Source organism: Mesocricetus auratus, unplaced genomic scaffold (genome assembly GCF_017639785.1).
Source record: "Mesocricetus auratus isolate SY011 unplaced genomic scaffold, BCM_Maur_2.0 Super-Scaffold_100010, whole genome shotgun sequence".
In the NCBI taxonomy this organism is placed as follows: Eukaryota; Metazoa; Chordata; class Mammalia; order Rodentia; family Cricetidae; genus Mesocricetus; species Mesocricetus auratus.
In genome coordinates this window covers 86,695,351-86,717,400 of record NW_024429194.1, presented here as the reverse complement: position 1 = coordinate 86,717,400, position 22,050 = coordinate 86,695,351, and the positions used below count along the sequence as shown (strand labels likewise).

The following is a 22,050-nucleotide window of genomic DNA, read 5'->3' as shown; positions in this document are numbered from 1 at the left end:
CAAGGGCTCTCTTTTAGGTGCGGGGGTGGGGTGGGGTGTGTGGGGGCTCCCCACAGTGTTGCCTTACCCACGCTCGCTGAGCCCTCGGACCCCGCTGATGTGTGCACAACGAGGATTGGGGCTGGAAACCTCAATTCACAGGCTCAGTGTTTGGTTTTAATTTCTAAGCACAGGGCTTCTCCCGTGGTAGGATATTCAAAATGTGTGTGGGGTAAACTACAGAATTTCCCCAGGCAACAGAGACAACAGGGCAGGGAGGAGGTGTGGAGGGGTTCACCAAAAGGGGAGGAGGTGGCTGATGTATCTGAGTAGGTAGCAAGGATTAGAAGAATATGGAAAAGACTGGAAATAGCACCCTATGAACTTTAATAATGTCAGAGCTGTCCGTAAAACCTTTATGTTGGCAGTAGCCTGCCCACAAAGAGAACATCTCATAGAATATGTTCATGGATCTCATTTACAAATTCCTCCATTCCTCCTCAATGAGGGAGGAACCATTCTGCTGGAACGGTGATGGGAGGTAGGCAGAGAGAAGCCAAGGGTGGAGCCACTTGCATCATGGGTGGCCGGTCTCAAGGGCAAAGGAGAACTGCCACCCTCCTGCTTCAGAAGCCAGAGCAAAGTGACCACAGGGAGGGCAAGAGTGTTTTTGCCTTTTTCACTGTGGTTGCAACCTCCATACTAATTCCTCTACAGTTTACGGAACAGCCTACTGGTCACTTCGAGAAGTCCAAGTACCTGCACCTGTTGGAGAGTTGACTTCGGGAACTAGGAAGCCATCCTTGAGTGAGGAAGGCCACCTAGTCACCTATCCCTTGTGTATCTCACTGTTGCATGTGATTATGGATGGGCCCAGGATAGCTGTCTGCTCTCTGACCTGGAATGACTATGCTTGGCCCTAGACCCCTGGACTGTAGCTTCCCTCTGTGGGATGACCTTGGTCCTGGTTGATGGTACCATGTGGTGACCTCAAAAACAGACTGGCTTCTGGGCAGGGGGAGGGGTGGCCATCTGGGAGGAGTCGCTGTGGGAAAATGACCATTCCTCACCCAGCTCTCACTTGGTACAGTATACTGTGGCTGAACTCACTTAATCCTAAAACCATGCCCACGATGAAGATTGTTTTAAAGCCTCATTTTACAGACAGGGAAACTGAGACCTAATATAGACCACCACAGGAACTGGGCTGGACCCAGGCAGTGTGCTTCCTGGGAAAGATTCTGGCTTCTGTTCTACTGCAAGGAGGAGGGAGATGGGGACCAGAGTGAGTGATGACCCCAGTTCCTGCTCTCTGTTACTTGTCTGTGTGGCCTTGACCAAGTAAATTAATCTCTCTCAGTCTCAGTTCCTTCATTATAAAATCAATCCTGAGCCTGGCGGTGGTGGCACATACCTCTAATCCTAGGACTCAGGAGGCAAAGGCAGAGGAATCTCTGAAGTCAAGGCTAGCATGGTCTACAGAGCAGGTTCTAGGACAGCCAAGGCTAACCTATCTTGAACCTGCTTCAAGGGTCAAAGTGATATGACCCAAATCAGTCATTTATGATAATGTATGACTCCTAAGCAGTCTGGGGCTTTTATTCTCAGGGTTGGGAGAGGATAGCCAGGTGGCCTATGAGGCAGTAGAGCAATCAAAATACAGTGGTACAGATCCTCATCTTCCACCACCCAACACAGGCTACCTACCAGCAGCTTTTAGGGTCAAGGGATCAGGGTAAATTCCATCTCATGAGTCACATGATCCTTACGCGTTAACTTCCAGGATGGATCATCTCACCATATGGAGAATGGGCCCAGGAGTCACATCTTATCAGGCACAATGGGGCCTGTTGGGATGGACCAAATTTCAATGTTACTTTCCAGTTGGAGGCCTGGTCTGTCTGAGCAGTGCGTGGGCTCTGAAGGGCCCAGCTCTCAGTCAAGCTGTGACTCACCTCTGCCTTCAGCCAGTCCCTTGTTTCTCTGGATTGGTTCCTGACCACAATTGTTTCTGCAGGCAGATATTTGAGAACGAGAAGGAAGGAAAACAGAGCCTGTGCTGACGACTCTTTCTACCCCTAACAGTGGGGCAGATGTAATATAAATGCCCACTCCTCCTAAGGACTGTAAGAGCTCCATGTGTATAGCAGCTAGTCATCACTTGGGATGGTCCTGCCATTCACTGTAGGAGAGACAGAGGGGAAGGTTTGTGTCCCAAAAGTCAGTGTTCTCTTGGCTCAGCAGACACCTGAGACCATGGTGGGGTCTCATCATAACCTTCTCTCTTACGAAGACAGCCCACGAGAGGGAGGCCGGAGCTTCAGGCCCGGAGCAGCATCAAAGGAACCATGAGCCTCAGACCCGGGAGCAGTGTCAGAAGGAGGCTCCAGCCTCCGGCCTAGGATCTAGGAGTGATCACTAGGTGAAACAGCAGTAGTGTTTTCCAGTAGTAGCTTCTAGAAACTATCACAAAAAGTTCTTCTTGGAAACAGCACCGGTGTCCCAGCTACTACATCGACCACTGGACTCTCAGCCCCATCTACAGCTCCAACGGGAGGAGTGTCCATTGGAGCTGTAGCCCCACCTGCACCTCAAGGAGTGACCACCTGAGCTTTGGGCCCACTTCCACCAGGAAAGTTCACTGGAATCTCTGCTCTACTTGTGCCTGAAGGAGCAGTCAATGGAGCCACAGCCCCCAACTATCCCAATTGGAGAAAGAGAGACCCCCTGAAGTAAAGCTCCACCTATACCGATTAGAGGAAGAGATGCATGGACAACAAGGTAAGAACTCACTCAACAATATAAAGAGCAATTTGGTACCACTAGAAACTAGAGGTACTACAACACCAATACCTGAACATCCCAACACAGATGAAATAGAAGAAAACGACTTAAAAATAACGTTATACGGATCATTGAGGCCCTTAAAGAGAAAATGAAAAATTCTCTTAAAGAAATGGAGGAAAAGACAAATAAAAAATTGGAAAATATCAACAAATCCCTTACTGAAAATGAAGAAAAAGCAATCAAACAAGTGAAGGATATGAGTCAAGACATGAAATCTGAAATAGAGGCAATAAAGAAAACACAAACTGAGGGAATTCCGGAAATGAAAAATCTGGATAAATGATCAGGAACCACAAATGCAAGCATAAACAACAGAATACAAGAGACAGGAGAGAGAATTTCAGGCATTGAACATACGATAGAGGAGATAGATTCATCTGTCAAAGAAAATTCTAAATCCCACAAATCCTTAACACAAAACATCCAGGAAATCTGGAACATTACAAAAAGACCTAACCTAAGAATAATAGTGATAGAAGAAGGAGAAGAATTTCAACTCAAAGGCACAGAAAATATATTCAACTGAATCATAGGAGAAAACTTCCCCAACCCAAAGAAGGACATATCTATGAAAGTAGAAGAGGCTTACAGAACACCAAATAGACTGGACCAAAAAAAGTTCCCTTGCCACATAATTATCAAAACAAAAAACACACAGAATAAAGAAAGAATATTAAGAACTGCAAAGGAGAAAGACCAGGTAACATAGAAAGGCAGACCTATCAGAATTACACCTGACTTCTCAACAGAAACAATGAAAGCCAGAATGTCCCAGTCAGATGTTATGTAGACACTAAGTCACTGCAGATGCCAGCCCAGACTACTTTAGCCAGCAAAGCTTGCAATAATCATAGATGGAGAAAACAAGACATTCCATGATAAAACCAAATTTAAACAATACCTATCCATAAATCCAATCCTACAGAAAGTACTAGAAGGAAAACACCAACCCAAGGAAATCACTTATGTCCACAAGAACACAGGAAATAGATGAGCTTACAGCAGAAAACACTAAAGAAGGGAGTTGAACACACAATGCCATCACTACCAGCAAAAACAAAAATAATAGGAACTAGCAATCACCACTGGTCATTAATAGCCATTAATATAAATGGTCTCAATTTACCTATAAAAAGGTACATGCTAACAGATTGGGTGAGAAAACAGAATCCATCCTTCTGCTGCATACAAGAAATACATCTCAAACTCAGACAGACCTTATCTCAGAGTAAAGGTTGAGAAAATTGTTTCCAATCAAATGGATCTAAGAAACAAGCTGGTGTAGCTATCCTAATATCTAACAAAACAGACTTCAAACTAAAATCAATAAAAATATAAAGAAGGGCGTTTCATATTCATCACAGGAAAAATCCATCAAAAGGAAATCTCAATTCTGAACATCTATGCCCCAAACACAAGGACTCCTGCATTTGTAAAAGAAGCATTACTAAAGCTTAAATCACAAATCAAGCCCCACATACTAATAGTGGGAGACTTCAACACCCCACTGTTACCACTGGACAGATCTGCCAGACAGAAACTTAACAGATAAATAAGGGAACTAACAGAGTTATGACTCAAATGGACTTAACAGACATCTATAGAACATTCATCCAAACACAAAAGAATATACTGTCTTTTCAGCACCTTATGGGACCTTCTCAAAAATCGACCATATACTTGGTAAGTAAGCAAACCTCAACGTATACAAAACAATTGGAATAAACTCCTGTACCCTATCAGATCACCACAGCTTAAAGTAGGAATTCAACAGCAACATTAATTTCAGAAAGACCACAAACACATGCAAATTGAACAATGATCAATGGAACAACCACGGGGTCAAGGAAGAAATAAAGAAAGAAATAAAAGACTTCCTAAAATTTATTGAAAATGAACTCACAACATACCCAAGCTTATGGGACACAATGAAAGCAGTGCTGAGAGGAAAGTTTGTAGCACTAAATGCCTACATATAGAAGTTGGAAAAATCCCACACTAGTGAATTAACAGAACAACGGAAAGCTCTAGAACAAAAATAAGCAAACTCACCCAGAAGAAGTAGATGGCAAGAAATAGTCAAATTTAGAGCTGAAATCAATAAAATAGAAACAAAGAAAACAATGCAAAGAATCAATGAGAGAAAGAGTTGGTGCTTTGAGACATTTAACAAAATAGACAAAATTTTATCCAAACTAACCAAAGACAGAGAGAGAATATTGAGATTAACAAAATCTGAAATGAAAAGGGAGGCATAACAACAGACACTGAGGGAATCCAGAGAATCATTAGGTCATACTTCAAAAACCTATACTCCACAAAACTGAAAAACTTTAAGGAGATGTACAATTTCCTAGATAAGTACTACATACCAAAATTAAACCAAGAGTAGATAAATGACTTAAATACATTTATGACCCCTAAGGAAATAGAAAAAGTTATCAATAGTCTCCCAACCAAAAAAAAGCTGAGGCCCAGAAGGATTTAGTGAAGAATTCTTCTACCAGATGTTCAAAGATCTAATACCAATAATCCTTAAATTATTTCACACAATAGAAACAGAAGGAACATTGCCAAACTCTTTTTAGGAGGCTACAGTTACCCTTAAACCCAAACCACACAAAGACACAAATAAGAAAGAGAATTACAGACCAATTTTCCTCATGAACATAGATGAAAAATACTCAGTAAAATACTAGCAAACTGAATTCAAGAACATATCAGAAAAATCATCTACCATGACCAAGTAGGATTCATCCCAGAGATGCAGGGATGGTTCAACATACGAAAATCCATCAATGTAATCCACCATACAAGCAAACCAAAAGAAAAAAATCCATGATCATCTCATTAGATACTGAAAAAGCCTTTGACCAAATTCAACGCCTCTTCATGATAAAAGTCTTGGAAAGAATAGGGATACAAGGAACATACCTAAAAATAATAAAGATGATATATAGTAACCCAACTTTCAACATCAAACTAAATGGAGAGAAACTCAAAGCAATCTCACTGAAATCAGGAACACAACAAGGCTGTCCACTCTCTCCATATCTCTTCAACACAGTATTCGAAGTTCTAGCTATAGCAGTAAGACAAAAGGAGATCAAAAGGATACAAATTGGAAAAGAAGAAGCCAAACTTTCACTATTTGTTGATATGGTAGTATACATAAGTGACTCTCAAAAATTCTATCAGAGAACAGATACAAGATTTAACTAAAAACATTGGTAGTTATCAGATGACAAACGGGCTGAGAAGGAAATCAGAGAAATATCATCCTTTACAATTACCACAAACAACATAAAATATCTTGGGGTAACTCTAACCAAACAAGTGAAAGACCTGCATAAGGAGAACTACAAATCTTTAAAGAAAGAATTTAAAGAAGATATCAGAAAATTGGAAGATCTCCCATGATCTTGGATAGGTAGGATCAACATAGTAAAAATGGCAATCCTACCAAAAGTAATCTACAGATTCAATGCAATCCCCATCAAAATCCTAGCACAATTCTTCACAGACCTTGAAAGAAAAATACTCAGCTTTATATGGAAAAACAAAAAACCTAGGATAGCTGAAACAGTCCTGTACAGTAAAGGACCACCTGGGGGCATCACAATCCCTGACTATAGCTCTGTAGTAGAGCTATATTACTGAAACAGCTTGGTATTGCATGAAAACAGACAGGTGGACCAACGGAATTGAATCAAAGACCCAAATATCAACCCACACACCTCTGAACACCTAATTTTTGACCAAGAAGCTAAAAATATAAATGGAAAAAGAAAATATATTCAAGAAACGGTGCTGGTAAAACTGGCTGTCAACATGTAGAATACAAATAGATCCATATCTATTGCCATGTACAAAACTTAAGTCCAAATGGATCAAAGACCTCAATATAAATGTATCTACACTGAACTTCATAGAAGAGAAAGTGGGAAATACATTTGAACGCATAGGCACAGAAAACCACTTCCTAACTAGAATACCAGTAGCACAGACACTGAGAGTAACAATTAATAAATGGGACCTCCTGAAACTGAGAAGCTTCTGTAAGGCAAAGGACACAGTCAACAAGACAAAATGGCTCCCTACAGAGTGGGAAAAGATCTTAGCCCACCCCACATCTGGCAGAGGGCTGATCTCTAAAATATACAAAGAACTCAAGAAACTAGAAATCGAACTACCAAATAATCCAATTAAAAAATGGGGTTAGAATCTAAACAGAGAATCCTCAACAGAACAATCTCAAATGGCGGAAAAGCACTTAAGGAAATGCTCAGCATCCTTCGTCTTCAGGGAAATGCAAACCAAAACAACTCTGAGATTCCATCTTACACAGATCAGAATGACTAAGATCAAAAACACCAATGACAGCCGGGTGGTGGTGGCACACGCCTTTAATCCCAGCATTCGGGAGGCAGAGGCAGGGGGATCTCTGTGAGTTCGAGGCCGGGCTGGACCAACAGCCTCCAAAACAATACAGGGAAACCCTGTCTCGTAAAACCAAAACAAAAAAACCCCAAAAAACAAAAAACAAAAAACCACCAATGACAGCTTATGCAGAGAGGATGTGGAGAAAGGGGAATACTCCTCTGTTGCTGGTGGGAGTGCAAACTTGTACAGTCACTGTGGAAATCAGTATGGCAATTTCTCATAAAATTATGGCTCAACCTACCTCAAGACCCTGCAAACCGCTGTTGGGCATGTACCCAAAGGAGGCACATTCACATCACAAGGACATTTGCTCAACTATGTTCATAGCAACATTAATTGTGATAGCCAGATCTTGGAAACAACCTAGATGCCCCTCAACTGAAGAATGGATAAAGAAAATGTGGTACATTTACACAATGGAGTACTACTGAGCAGTAAGAAACAATGACATCCTAAAATTCACAGGCAAATGGACAGAACTAGAAAAAAATCATCCAAAGTGAGGTAGCCCAAAACTAGAATGACACATATAGTATGAACTCATTCATAAGTGGATACCAGACATAAAGCAAAAGATTCCTAGCCTACAATCCATAACCTCAGAGAAGCTTGAACCCTCTTCCAGAAACAGATGGAAGCAGGTGCAGAAATCTGTAACTAGCCAATGGGCCAAGCTACTGGAGTACATCACAGTGAGGGAGAAGCAAAAATATGAACAACGGAGTCAAGACCATGATGGGGAAACCCACAGAATCAGCTGAACCAAGCTACTGAGAGATCACTGACTCAGGTCTGACAAATGGGGAACCAGCATGAGATCAAACTAGACTCCCTTAATATAGGTGACAATGGTGTGACTGGGACAATATATGAGGCCAATGGCAGTGGATCCAAGACCTAACACTAATGCACAAGCTGACTTAGTGGAAGCCATTCTACATGAAGAGATACCTTGCCCAGCCTAGACACAGGGGTGTGGGAGTGGAGAGGTGCCTTGGTCTTGCCTTAACTAGATTATGGGACAGACTTAAGTAGACTTCCTAGTGGGGAGGACTTACCCTCTATGTGGAGCAGATGGGAAGAGGGGGGGTGGGGGGACCGGAAGGAGATTGGAATGTAAACAATGAATTAATGAAAAAATATACCAGTAAATAAATAGCCAAGAACAAACAAAAGAAGGTAGCCCACAGGCTATGTGCTTTCCTGATGTGAGGCACATATGTGCATGCTGTGCACATGTATGAGGAGGCCAAAGGATAGTTTCAGGGTCATTCATCAGTCCCCATCCATTCTTTAAAATTTGAGACAGGGTCACTGACTAGTCTAGAGCTTTCCAAGCATGCCAGGCTGTCTGCCGAGTGAGCCTGAGGTCAGCCTCTCTCTCTCTGCCTCCCCCAGCACTGGGATTACAAGTGTGTGCCATTGTGCTAGCTTCTGAGGTTCTGGGGACCGAACTCAGGTCCTCATGCTTGTGACACAAGCACTTGACTGACAGTTCTCACTATTCCTTGATGTTAGTTTTCACAGTCACATAGTCTTGCCATTCCTAGAACTGTGACCACAGGTGCTTTACCCTTCCTTCTTACTGTCTGTGGTCAACCTGAACTTAGAGGTGGCCAAAGAGACCGTTCCGGTTGGGACTAAGGATCCCTGCTTAGGAGAGCCATGTTAGCCACCAGTTACATGCAAACTGACACCAAGCCAAGCTGTTCCTCACAGGTAGATACCGCCACTGAGGCTCTCATTAAAATGGCAATGTCATTCATTTTGTCAATGAGTGACATTAGACTCTGGGAGGCTAAGCCACTCCTCTGAGGCCCAGGCAGACTCTTTTAGCCCTGTGTTGCTAGGACCACCCTGGGAAGCACTGGCCTCCTGGTGTCTCATTCACCTTGGGTGTGGACTTCAAGGGGGCGTGGCCTGCAATGGCTGGCAGCCTGGGCTTCCTAAACTGTGGGTGGCTACTGAGACAGCCATCATCTATCTACTCCTTGCCTGTTGCAGGAGAGGAAACAGAGGCTGAAAGAGTTAGAGCCACGGCCAAGGTCACAATGCTTAGAAGTGGAAGACACAGAAAGCTTCTAGCCCAGATTCTCTGCCTTCCTTTCCAGTACTATTTCCGCTACCCCACTTGCTGCCTGGGAACATCTGCTGTGCAAATCTTAGTGAATGCCCTGGGAAAAAAATGGCAAGGACCTCATTTCCTTGTGTGACTTGATGGAGCTGTCTCTGCTGTTGCTGCTATGGGGAGAGAGAGAGAGAGAAAGAGAGAGAGAGACAGACAGACAGACAGACACACACACACACACACACATAGAGAGAGAGTATGGTGTGTGTGTGTGTATGTGTGTGTGTCTTGACAGCACCAAATCTACCCGAAACTGGGAAGAGAGTGACTTCAGTGTTGTCCTCTTTCCTTCCTTTGGTGTTGTCTCACCATATCAAACAGCCTCTGCTTCAGAGGAGAAGTCATAATGAATGACTCAAAATAACCCCACTGAAGAAACATAGGTTTGATTTGAATCACAGAGGGAACTATTTCTTTTTAGCCATCCCTTTCTCTCTGCACTTCCTGGAGGAGGCTTGCAGAATCTGCAAGATCCTTCTAAGTGAGCGCCAAATGATTGACCTGAAAGTCTACTTAGCCAGTATCCATCTCTGTAAACCCAGAACACCACCACACACAATCTACAGGACAGAATCCACTGTGTTCCTGTTTCCAGCATCCCGTTCCCCGAGACCACAGGAATGAGTATGACTTTCCTATCCTTGTCTTGGGGAGTATCTTACTAGGGGGTGGGTCAGAGTAGTCCACATAACCATGCAAGTCTATTACAAGTTGATCTCATTCATCATCATGATGCATGCCAATCAAGACAGTTCTTAGAAGCCAAGATGCAGATTTAATCAATATGCCCCGATGTGATGAGATTCAGTAGAGCTCCATATGCAGATCCCTAAGGAGACTGAGGGACATTAGGGTATGTTTCTGTAGAAACCTTACTTGACCCACATGTTCTACAAGCAAAGCTGAAATCATACGCAGGCATAGGCCTCCCCACGCTGCTGCTTTTTACTTGTAATGCAGGTCTATGGAGCGCCACAGCCAAGTTGTGAATTGCACGTTCTCTTTCTGCTTGGAGAATAGTTCTATTCAGCCAAGCAGCCAATAGGAGTTGAGCTGATTAATAAAAGCCCGTTTCTTTTAAGCGTCATTTAAAGTATTGTGGTCTGACTGCTCTGTGACTGTGCGGATTTGAACAAAGCCAGTTTGGAAGCTACTAAAATGAAGGTACTACTCAGCTCTATTGACACAGTGTGTTCCGAGGCTGCTAGTCAGGTAACGGTGCCAACAGCTGGAAAGGGAAGAATGGCTCGGGAATGTGGTGATACGCTGGGGCTAAGGGGAGAGCGACTGTGCCCAGGCTCTGATGTCCTAGGCAAAATAAGGCCAAGGAAAGTTCTGGAATTTTTACTTCCCTAGATCAAAATGTGGGTTGTCTAGCTAAGTGAAGACTGAACGGTACTCTGCTACAGCTGACCCTCATGATTCCATGTAAATCTACCGGTCCATGAGGGGAGTCAGCACATCGATGGGGTCGGGAGGAAGTGACCAGAACCTCCTGGCTTCCTCCTTTACCTGGGCTTCAGATCCAAGCTGCTCCCTCATCCTGCTTCTCCTCTGGCTGGAGGGAGGCAGCCCACTCTCAATACCACCTTCTCCCCAGCCTCTTTCCACGCATTACATTTGACCCACTTCCCCTTTCGATGCGAAGACTCGGCCCAGTTCTCAAGCCTTCTCCCCCACAGTTCTGACCCACTTCTCCGCCGTTTCCACAAAGACGTGACCCAGTTTGCCTCTGTCCTTCCCCATGCCCATGCCATCGCCCCACTCTCCATCCTTCCCCATGCCCATGCCATCACCCCCCACTCTCCGCTCCCATGCTACAGCCCCATCCTTGCTTCTACCCCCAGGCTCTGCATCATACCTGCTCCTCCCTGTTTCCCCACAGACTGGAGCTGGACCAGTACTCTCCCCAAGGCCACCCCACCCCTTCCCTCTCCAGCACAGGGAAGGCCGAGCTCCACTTCGGGACAGTGTCCTTTCCCCCAGGTGTGTTCCCAGAGATCTAACCCAATCCCCTCACGTCTCAAACCCCGCTGCCATCGTGGGCCTCGCCACACAGCCTCTTCCCAAGGACATGCCTGGCAGGTCACTACTGAAATGTCAAGGCCACTCGCAATGCCAGTGTTTCCAATTACAGTTTGCAGCCCAGCCCTGCGCAGGCAATTACCACCGCACCTGCTATGGCCAGAGGAAACCGTGCAGCTGCCCGTGCCTTCAACCGATATTCTGTTATTAGGTTATTTTTAAAGAAATGATTTTGTTGGCGCCTATCTCTCAGTGCTTGCATTTAAAAAAATAAAGATGATCTGTGATTAGTTATGGTGAAGTGTGACCAGGCGGCAGGTCAGGGGCTCAGGTCCTTTGTATGGAAAGGGGCCGACGTTCCACCCAGAGCACCTTCTCATGTCTCCACATCAGGGGGACTCTTTAAGAGGTGACAGAAGATGACTTTCTATGGCCTTTCTATTAAGTAAATATGGGTCAACCATCACAAATGATTTTAATTTACCTACAGTTAGAAAAGCTAACTGCAGTTTGCCATTTCCAGGGACTGACGTATGCAGATAAGCATGGAGTGGTGGAAACTGCTGAAAGGGAGGCCAAAGGGACTTTATGGTATTCCCCGCATCCTTCTCATGGCTTTCTTCCTTTGTGATTGCCCATGTAAGCAATGGGGACAAAGAGACTGCCAGATCCCTTCTCACCGGAGTCCAGGCGACACTCAGGGTGGGATTAAGATTAGAAGTTGCTATTGTTTGGGAAGACCCAGGGTTTTCTTTCCAAATTGAAGTGATCACAGATGTAAGGTTTGGGGTATGGAAAAGAATTATTTTAAGTGTTCAGTATTGTGATAACAACAGTTCCAGTTGTTGTAGAAGCCATCACCACCCTCTTCACCTTGGCCTTCATCCCAGTCATCATCGCCATCATCACTCTCAGAGATAACACCTTCATCACCATCATCACACTCGGGTACCACCTTCATCACCATCATCACACTTGGGTACCACCTTCATCAGCATCACGCTCAGAGATAACACCTTCATCACATCATCACTCTCAGGTATCACCCTCATCATCACCATCACTCTCGGAGATAACACCTTCATCATCATCATCACTCTCAGAGATAACACCTTCATCATCATCATCACACTCGGGTACCACCTTCATCACCATCATCACACTCAGAGAAAACACCTTCATCACCATCATCACACTCGGGTACCACCTTCATCAGCATCACACTCAGAGATAACACCTTCATCACCATCATCACTCTCAGAGATAACACCTTCATCACTATAATCACTCTCAGAGATAACACCTTCATCACCATCATCACACTCGGGTACCACCTTCATCACCATCATCACACCCAGAGATAACACCTTCATCGCCATCATCACTCTCAGAGATAACACCTTCATCACTATAATCACTCTCAGAGATAACACCTTCATCACCATCATCACACCCAGAGATAACACCTTCATCACCATTATCACACTCGGGTACCACCTTCATCACCATCATCACACTCGGGTACCACCTTCATCACCATCATCACTCTCAGAGATAACACCTTCATCACTATAATCACTCTCAGAGATAACACCTTCATCACCATCATCACACAGAGATAACACCTTCATCACCATCATCACTCTCAGAGATAACACCTTCATCACCATCATCACACTCAGAGATAACACCTTCATCACCATCATCACACTCGGGTACCACCTTCACCATCATCACACTCGGGTACCACCTTCATCATCACTACCACATCTGAAGCACCCTTTGCTTCACTTTGCCTCTTCATCTACACCAGCCCCTTTATTTATAAATGAAGTCTTTGAAGATAATGATGAAAAATAGAAAATGTATCCCCTATTTGTTTCATTTTTTGAAACAAAATACCTTCTATCCCAGGCCAGACTCAAACATGATACTGATCCCCCTGCCTCCATTGCTGAAGGGCTAGGACTATGGATTCGTACAACCATGCCCAGTTTCTAGGTGACACTGAGGGTTGAACCCAGGGCTTCATGCTTTGTGGTTTAACAACTTTCCTTCCCTTGTCCTCCAGGTTTTCCCTTGCTTCCTTCTCATCCTTCCACCTCCCTTGAAACTGTCTTAACTCGGTGGCCTCTGAGGACACGCAGCACGCTTCCAGAGACCTACAAGTCATGCAGACCTCGCTTGTTAGAAACGACTCTGAGAAGGGCAACATTTCTCTGTATTCACGACCACGTTTCCATTCAAGTTGACGGCATTTTGAACTGATGAGAGGCCTTTCACAGACAGAGCTGCACAGAGTCCCACCCCTTCGGTGCTCATTAAGTTAATACTGGCCCTCAACTTTCAGGCAGTGAGGAATCAAGTCCACAGATGTTCCCTTCAGGACGCACCCCTGGACCTGCCCACTGCTGCCTTTTGTTTTTGATCAAACTCTGATACTGATGGACCTCCGAGCTGGACATCCATTTGTGGACCAGAGTTTAATAAATACCCAGCCCCTCTGATGGCTCTTCTGGGGAAAAAAGAACTGTGGTAACATCATCCGACTTCTTCGAGTCTTGCTTTCTCATCCAGTCAGTGGGATCCCACCACAGTGCATGGGTGAGAACACAGTGGGATACATCTTCACGTTAGTGCCCGGAGTCAGTGGGAATCCCACCACAGTGCATGGGTGAGAACACAGTGGGATACATCTTCACGTTAGTGCCCGGAGTCAGTGGGAATCCCACCACAGTGCATGGGTGAGAACACAGTGGAATACATCTTCACGTTAGTGCCCGGAGTCAGTGGGAATCCCACCACAGTGCATGGGTGAGAACACAGTGGGATACATCTTCACGTTAGTGCCCGGAGTCAGTGGGAATCCCACCACAGTGCATGGGTGAGAACACAGTGGGATACATCTTCACGTTAGTGCCCGGAGTCAGTGGGAATCCCACCACAGTGCATGGGTGAGAACACAGTGGGATACATCTTCACGTTAGTGCCCGGAGTCAGTGGGAATCCCACCACAGTGCATGGGTGAGAACACAGTGGAATATATCTTCACATTAGTGCCCGGAGTCAGTGGGAATCCCACCACAGTGCATGGGTGAGAACACAGTGGGATACATCTTCACGTTAGTGCCCGGAGTCAGTGGGATCCCACCACAGTGCATGGGTGAGAACACAGTGGGATACATCTTCACGTTAGTGCCCGGAGTCAGTGGGATCCCACCACAGTGCATGGGTGAGAACACAGTGGGATACATCTTCACGTTAGTGCCCGGAGTCAGTGGGAATCCCACCACAGTGCATGGGTGAGAACACAGTGGGATACATCTTCACGTTAGTGCCCGGAGTCAGTGGGATCCCACCACAGTGCATGGGTGAGAACACAGTGGGATACATCTTCACGTTAGTGCCCGGAGTCAGTGGGAATCCCACCACAGTGCATGGGTGAGAACACAGTGGGATACATCTTCACGTTAGTGCCCGGAGTCAGTGGGATCCCACCACAGTGCATGGGTGAGAACACAGTGGGATACATCTTCACGTTAGTGCCCGGAGTCAGTGGGATCCCACCACAGTGCATGGGTGAGAACACAGTGGGATACATCTTCACGTTAGTGCCCGGAGTCAGTGGGATCCCACCACAGTGCATGGGTGAGAACACAGTGGGATACATCTTCACGTTAGTGCCCGGAGTCAGTGGGAATCCCACCACAGTGCATGGGTGAGAACACAGTGGGATACATCTTCACGTTAGTGCCCGGAGTCAGTGGGATCCCACCACAGTGCATGGGTGAGAACACAGTGGGATACATCTTCACGTTAGTGCCCGGAGTCAGTGGGAATCCCACCACAGTGCATGGGTGAGAACACAGTGGGATACATCTTCACGTTAGTGCCCGGAGTCAGTGGGATCCCACCACAGTGCATGGGTGAGAACACAGTGGGATACATCTTCACGTTAGTGCCCGGAGTCAGTGGGATCCCACCACAGTGCATGGGTGAGAACACAGTGGGATACATCTTCACGTTAGTGCCCGGAGTCAGTGGGATCCCACCACAGTGCATGGGTGAGAACACAGTGGGATACATCTTCACGTTAGTGCCCGGAGTCAGTGGGATCCCACCACAGTGCATGGGTGAGAACACAGTGGGATACATCTTCACGTTAGTGCCCGGAGTCAGTGGGATCCCACCACAGTGCATGGGTGAGAACACAGTGGGATACATCTTCACGTTAGTGCCCGGAGTCAGCCCATGGGGGGGCAGGCTCTGGATGCTTGCTACCCACAGCATGACACCCCACAGGGGCAGCTGAAGACAGAGAACTGGTGGCACTTGGATGTCTGAGAATGGCAGGTATCCCTGGGAGGTGTCCTACATCCTCTTGTTGGCCACTCACTGCGGCACAGACTAGGGTCCACATTAAATATTCTTGGGGTGAAGTTCAACACCCCAAGTCCAGAGCTTCCTTTTTGCATGGTGGGGGAAGGGCTCTAAGTGATCCAGTCAGAGCCAGGGGTGGGAAGGGAATGAAGGAAATGATGTGTCTCTCCGTCCCTCCTGCACGGTTGGCACCCAGACAACCTTTGGGCTTGTGGGGAATGCGGTTTTGTCACCGCATCTCCTTACAGGGCCCATCTCTGCCTCAGCTGAAGGCTTCTGCGGCTGCCTGCTCCCGGGGCCCACCCTCTCTCACTCTCTGCTCATCTTTACCTCACTCAGCCATCGAGGGCGGTTGATAATTGCATTCGGAAACTGTGACACAGGCCGGGAAGGAGGCAGAATTCCCGTGTGATTGGATGTCCTTTTAAAAACTTCAAGAATGATCTGAGACAATTCACTTGTCTCCACAGATGGGGGAAGTTCCTACAGCTTGGCTCACACCTGGGGAAGATATGGGGCCTGGACTCCATGCCGGAGCTAGGGGAGTGGACAGAGGATGCCCCAAACCCAGCCCTACCTCTACTTGTTAGCTGTGCAAGGGTTATATCTAGTCTCTGGGCTACTTAGTTTCCCCATCTGCAAAATGAGATTTTAAAGCTGGGTCCACATGGTTATAGTGAGTATAAAACAATATAAAATACATTTCTTTTTCTTTGAAGCTTTCCTTTTCTCCTTCCTCCCAGGTTCCTTGATCTAGGTTTTTAGAAATGTTGGTGGCTCAGATGTGGGATGCTGGAGCCCGGTGACCTTGGGAAGATGGTCAGGGAAGAATCCTACATAAGTTGGATGCATAATGGCGGCAACATGATTATGTGGGCTCATTACTAAACTGAAAAACAAATGGTATCAAAATAACAGTAATCGTATGGGAAGTCAGTGGGCATTTCTAACCTCTGATTTGTTCGTGACTACTGCCCTAGTTTATAATTGATGCCCAACCATGCAGTTATTAAAAAGAAGACATTCAACTTGAGAACACTGACAATGGTGATGCATCTTTGCAGCATGGGAGGCTCTCGCCTCGCTTTTAATGGAAGGAAAGCTATGCAAGTGTTTTCCCTCATTTTTCCCAATTCTTCCTTTCTCCCCCCACCCCTCAGGCCATCTGTCCAGCTATTAAAATCTCATCAGCTTCATTGTGTGAGTAGTTACTTCCTGAGACTGGCATCCCAAAGGGGGCGCCTGGAGCCAGCAAGCTCACAGTATTTGGGTCCCTCCGAAGGGCAGGCACTAGCTTTGGGCTCTTGTTGGGAGGAATCCCATTTCCCTTCCTGGCTTCTCAATGCTAAATGGACAAGGGACTCTGTGATTTATTTCACCGCCCCACGTTAATGCCTAGTAATTAGTTTATAGTCTTCCTAGTGTGTGGACATGTCCTGTGATGGAAGGAATCATGATGGCTCTTGTCAGCGGGTCAGGGTCTAACAAGACAGTGCTTGATCTGTGGAAGAAGCCCTCTTGGGGTGAAGTTCAACACTCCAAGTTCAGTGTGTTCTTTATGAATGAGGCGGGAGGGGATGCTCGTGAGTCTAAGTGGTCCAGCCAGGATGAAGCAAAGGAAGGGAACCAAAGCAACGACCTGGGTTCTCTTAGACACAACCAACAACTGTATTTCTATCATGCCAGAAATGTCATCTTGAGAAGCCCGAATTTTCTGGAAGACGGGTCTCTGAGAATGTGGAGGATTCACCTGTTTCAATGGACGTGGGAAGGCACATATTAGTTGTGGGCCAAGTCATTCCCTGGGTGTGTAGAATGGAGAAGGCAAGCAGGGCACTATCATACACACATTTGTTCCTCTCTAGTTCTTGATGCTTAGTGTGATATACCCATCTGCTCTAAGGTCCTGCCTTGACTTCCCTGTCACAATGGGCTAAACCGTCAGTTGTGAGCCAGGGGAAACCCTTTCTTTCTGAAGTTGTGTAGTTATTTTTTTTTGAGACAGAGTTTCTCTGTGCAACAGTACTATCTGTCCTGGACCTCGCTCTATAAACCAGGCTGGCCTCGAATGAACAGAAATCTGCCCGCCTCTGCCTTCTGAATGCTTGGATTAAAGGTGTGCCACCACTGCCTGGCAAGTTGGGTACTTTTTATCACAGCACCAGGGAAAGAAACCAAGATGCCATCTTGAGGCCCTCAGGTCACATTATTCCAAACCCTTCCTGTTTTCCCTGAATCCTTCTGACACTGTGCATTACAAGGAGGCTGTCATCTCTGTGACACAATTGTCCCCTTTCCCTCTCTGACCAGCAACTGTCACTCCTGAGACACCTGGACACTTCTTCAGTTGTCTGGCTCTGTGGATTGTGCGTTCACAAATTCAACTAACCACAAGTCACATATATTATAAAAACCTGCATCTACAGTGAGCTCATTGAAACATTTTCTTTGTTCTTACTCCCTAAGTGACATCTTGGGATGACTTTTTACACAGCATGTGGCTTGCACTGGGAGACACCAGCCATCTAGAGATGCTTTAAGTATACCTGGAGGTGTTTGTTGGCTATTTTTCCCTCTTCTCCTTTTCTTCCCCCCCTCCTTTATTGTCTTCAGAACTTAAGCCTCTTTGGGTTTTGTACCAGTGAGGGCATTGGGGAGGGTCCTAGAACCATTCCACATGGATATAAAGGCATGACTACATTTCATACTAGACAGTTGGTCTCTAGGTTTGTTAGACTAAGGCAGGAGAAGAAATCCCTTCACCACAGACAGAGAGGAAGGGGTCAATCCCTCCATCTCTGATGAAGGTTTGGGGAACAGCCTCTCCTGACTACCCATAGGAAATACCGCACGTACTCGGCACACATCAGGGCAGCCACCCCATCTCTCTCCAGACTGTCACCTATAACATGGTCTTGATAGGAGACAGACCCAATCCTAAGAACTGAATCTCCTCGACACCCCCAAAAGGTTATTGGCAATCCAGAAACTTCCATGGGTTGACTTTTAATCTTTCTGCTTTCTTTTTCTCATTTCTTTGGCTGAGGTAGAAATCTGGGGTGTACTGGGGACGGAGGCTCCCCCATCCACTTATTTCATTTCTCTCTGTGTCTGTCTGCCTGTCTGTCTGCCTGCCTGCCTGCTTCTCTCTCTCTCCTTCTCTCTCTCTCTCTCTGGTGTCATTCTTCAGGAACTGTTAACCTTGCTTTTCATTTTGGAAATGGTCTAGATTGTTGACCTGGAGCTCTCCAGGAAGGCATCTTCTCAACACTGGAATTACAAGTGCATGCTGTCATGCCTGGTTCTGGTTCTACATCAGTTCTGGAGCTCAGACTGGGGTCTTTGTGCTTGCCAGGCAAGTCTTCACTAACTGAGCTGTCTCTCTGGTTCACTCTCTAAGCTTGGTATTGAAGCCATTGTTAAAAATGCAATGAGAGCCTTAAATCTGTGTGTCTGTAGACATTGCTCAGGAAGATGCTGTAGCATCAGCGTCACTTTAACCACTTAGAGACAAGTACTTGGAACACAGCAGAGTGGTCAGAGTCTGGATAATACACATGTTCTCTAAATGATGGATGGCTGAGAACTCATGAGTAGGAGTGACACCCGACAACCTCAGAGCTTCTGCATGTAGTAAGCCTTGACCTTTTGAATGTGAGCCTTCTAGCATGCTGCTGGTTAGGTGTCACTCTGCAGATGAGAAGGTGGCTCAGACAGGCCAGCCCGAGCCAGTCAGGATCCATGGCTAGGCTCACCTAATGTCCAGAGATGCCTCTTCCTAGGGATGAGTTGCCTGGGTTGCTGTACAGGGAAAATCTAGGGCAGGAAGCCCTTAGGGCCAAGGGGAAAATCTACAGGATGACTTGTGGCCCTATTGTTCAAAGCTCCGGTATCATTTAAGGTGAGGCCCAAGGGCCCTAGGCTTCTCTGAAGGCAGTCGGGAGAGCCTCTGCTATTCCAGGGCCTAGGCTGTAGGGCAGCTGCCTGCTCTGTGCTTCTGTTGCTTCAGTGAGAAGACAGACTCCAGGCTGCATCCCTCCATCTTCCCTCCCTCATCAGATCTCCTTTCTTACATTATAATTTTCTTTCGCCAGACTGTTGCACACCACACTCCGTCTCCTTTTACTTCGCCTGACCCATTGGTCGGCCCTTTATTCATTGACCAGGCAGAGGTAAAACCAATACGGCATTGTTAAAACAGTGACTGCTTAAAAACAGAAGCACGAGAAAATATACAGATCTTTGCGCGTGCCTCAACTTGTGGGCAGCACGCACCCGAGGGCACCCCTCAGCTGCCTGGAGGGGGCAAGTGCTGTACACTTCTGGCTCCACTCGGGCCCATCTGCCATCTGTGTTACCACGAATGCCGCAGAACACCCAGACACTGGAAACCTTCTCCTGTCACCAAAGAGAGGCTCTGCCACGGACACACCAGGAAGACCCGCGTGGCCATGGACATGTGGGGCCCCTCTCTGGCCAACCCTGCTGTGCCACTCTGCTGAAGGTATGTATACCCTTGGAAGTGATGGCTCTGAGGAGTGTCGCATGAACCGGGAGTTCACCAGGGGGAACAAGACAGAGGCAAGACCATGTGACAGCTGAGGGACTCTAGGACAAGTGGCCGAGCCTCCTGAAGGTGGGGTCCAGCAGAGTACATGGACAAGAGGAGCAACCTGAGAATGAAGGAATGGCCAGGCCACTGCCACCTGACATTCAGAGCATTCAGCCCCATGCTACAGCCACTGCTCGGCGCCAGCTCTGTGGCCCCGCTGAGTCCCTCTTCTGGCCTCAAGGCCTTCCAGAAGAAGGGTACTCGGGAGACACCGCCAGCTCCTTCCCTTTCTTCTTGTCCCAGAACAAAGGACGAACTCTCTAACATCCCTGGTACCTTACACACGACCATGAAAAAGAACTTTAGCCGTTTGAGGCTGAACCAAGACTGTGAGATCTTATAGGAAGCAGTCTGAGGAGCCTTTGCCTTTGTCCTTTTTTAAAAAATGCCATCTGCTACCTTAATATGTGAAATGTGAAAGTGGTGGCTGGTGCTCTGGCAGCCACACTGAACCCTTAAGACTGAAAGTCATGCAGTTATGGTGGTAAAGGGGGACATCAGGGACAGTCTGTATTGCCAGCCAGTGTGTGGAGCCTCCAGACAGCGGTGTGCGCTGCCTTCTGGAGAGACACATACGCTTGCACAAGAAGAAACCCCCTTGCTAATTTTGTTTTTCTGTTACTTATAATCCAATGAAATCCTTTTGGATTAAAAAATATAAAATTCCTTCCAGGGAACTGATCTGGGGCTGTTTTAGTCCCCCCCCCGCATGGTGATGTTGTTTTTCAAGACAGGGGTTCTCTGTGTGGCCCCGTCTTTCCTGAACTCGCTCTGTAAATCAGGCTGGCCTCAAACTCAGAGATCCACCTGCATCTGCCTTTCTGAGTCCTGGGAATAAAGGTGTGTACACCACAACTACCCTGGATGACATTAGGATTCTTTAAGTATTCACTCCCCATGGGAGGCAGAATGACAACTTTCCAAAATGTCTACACTCCTGTTCTGCAACATGTCCTCTGTTTAGGCTGTCACACAGTGCAGTGGGCGAGTGGAACTGGGGCCTCTAATCACCTGGCCTCCATCTGAAGGATATTCCCGCACTGTCCCCACATAGTCTCAGAGTCTCTAAGAACAGAAGAGAAAGACCGCCCCAGCTCTGGCTCTGGGCATGACGGCAGAGCCACAGGGAAAGGACTATTGATGCTTCTAGAAACAGGAGGCACCCAAGAGCCCCTCAAAAGGAACCCATCCTGCTGGGCACTTGACCTTGGCCTGCAAACCACACTCAGCCTTTCAGCACGTGGAACTGTAAGAGGATGAATGAGTGTTGTCTGAAGACCCCACGCTCGTGGTCATTTGTCACAGCTGCTGCAGGAGGCGAGCACACAGGCTGCTTCCTGGGCAGCTCATGGAGAGTGACCTGTGTGGTCCTCAGGACAGGGCCTGGACCTAATCACCAGTTAGCTGTCAGGGAAAGTCCCCCACCTCGTGTCCCTTTCCCAGAGCCTGTTGGTCGAGCTGTGTGCCTTTATTTCCAGAATGCGGTCCCACAGATAAGCAGCAGGTGCAGACTGGAAACAGCATGCCAGCATCCACCTGGACCTGGGACAAGCATTAACATCTCAGCAGGATCCCTGGGGATTGTGGGAATATCTAGACCTCACTCTGCTCTCTCCTTGGCCTCACCATTCTGAGA

The 22,050-nt window shown here is 46.7% G+C and overlaps 1 protein-coding gene across 3 annotated transcripts in view; it reads right to left on the bottom strand.

Moving 5' to 3' along the window:
* Positions 1-22,050, bottom strand: part of Cacng2 (calcium voltage-gated channel auxiliary subunit gamma 2) — a 131,243-nt gene that overhangs the window by 93,832 nt on the left and 15,361 nt on the right. The gene's annotated exons all lie outside the window — the stretch shown is intronic.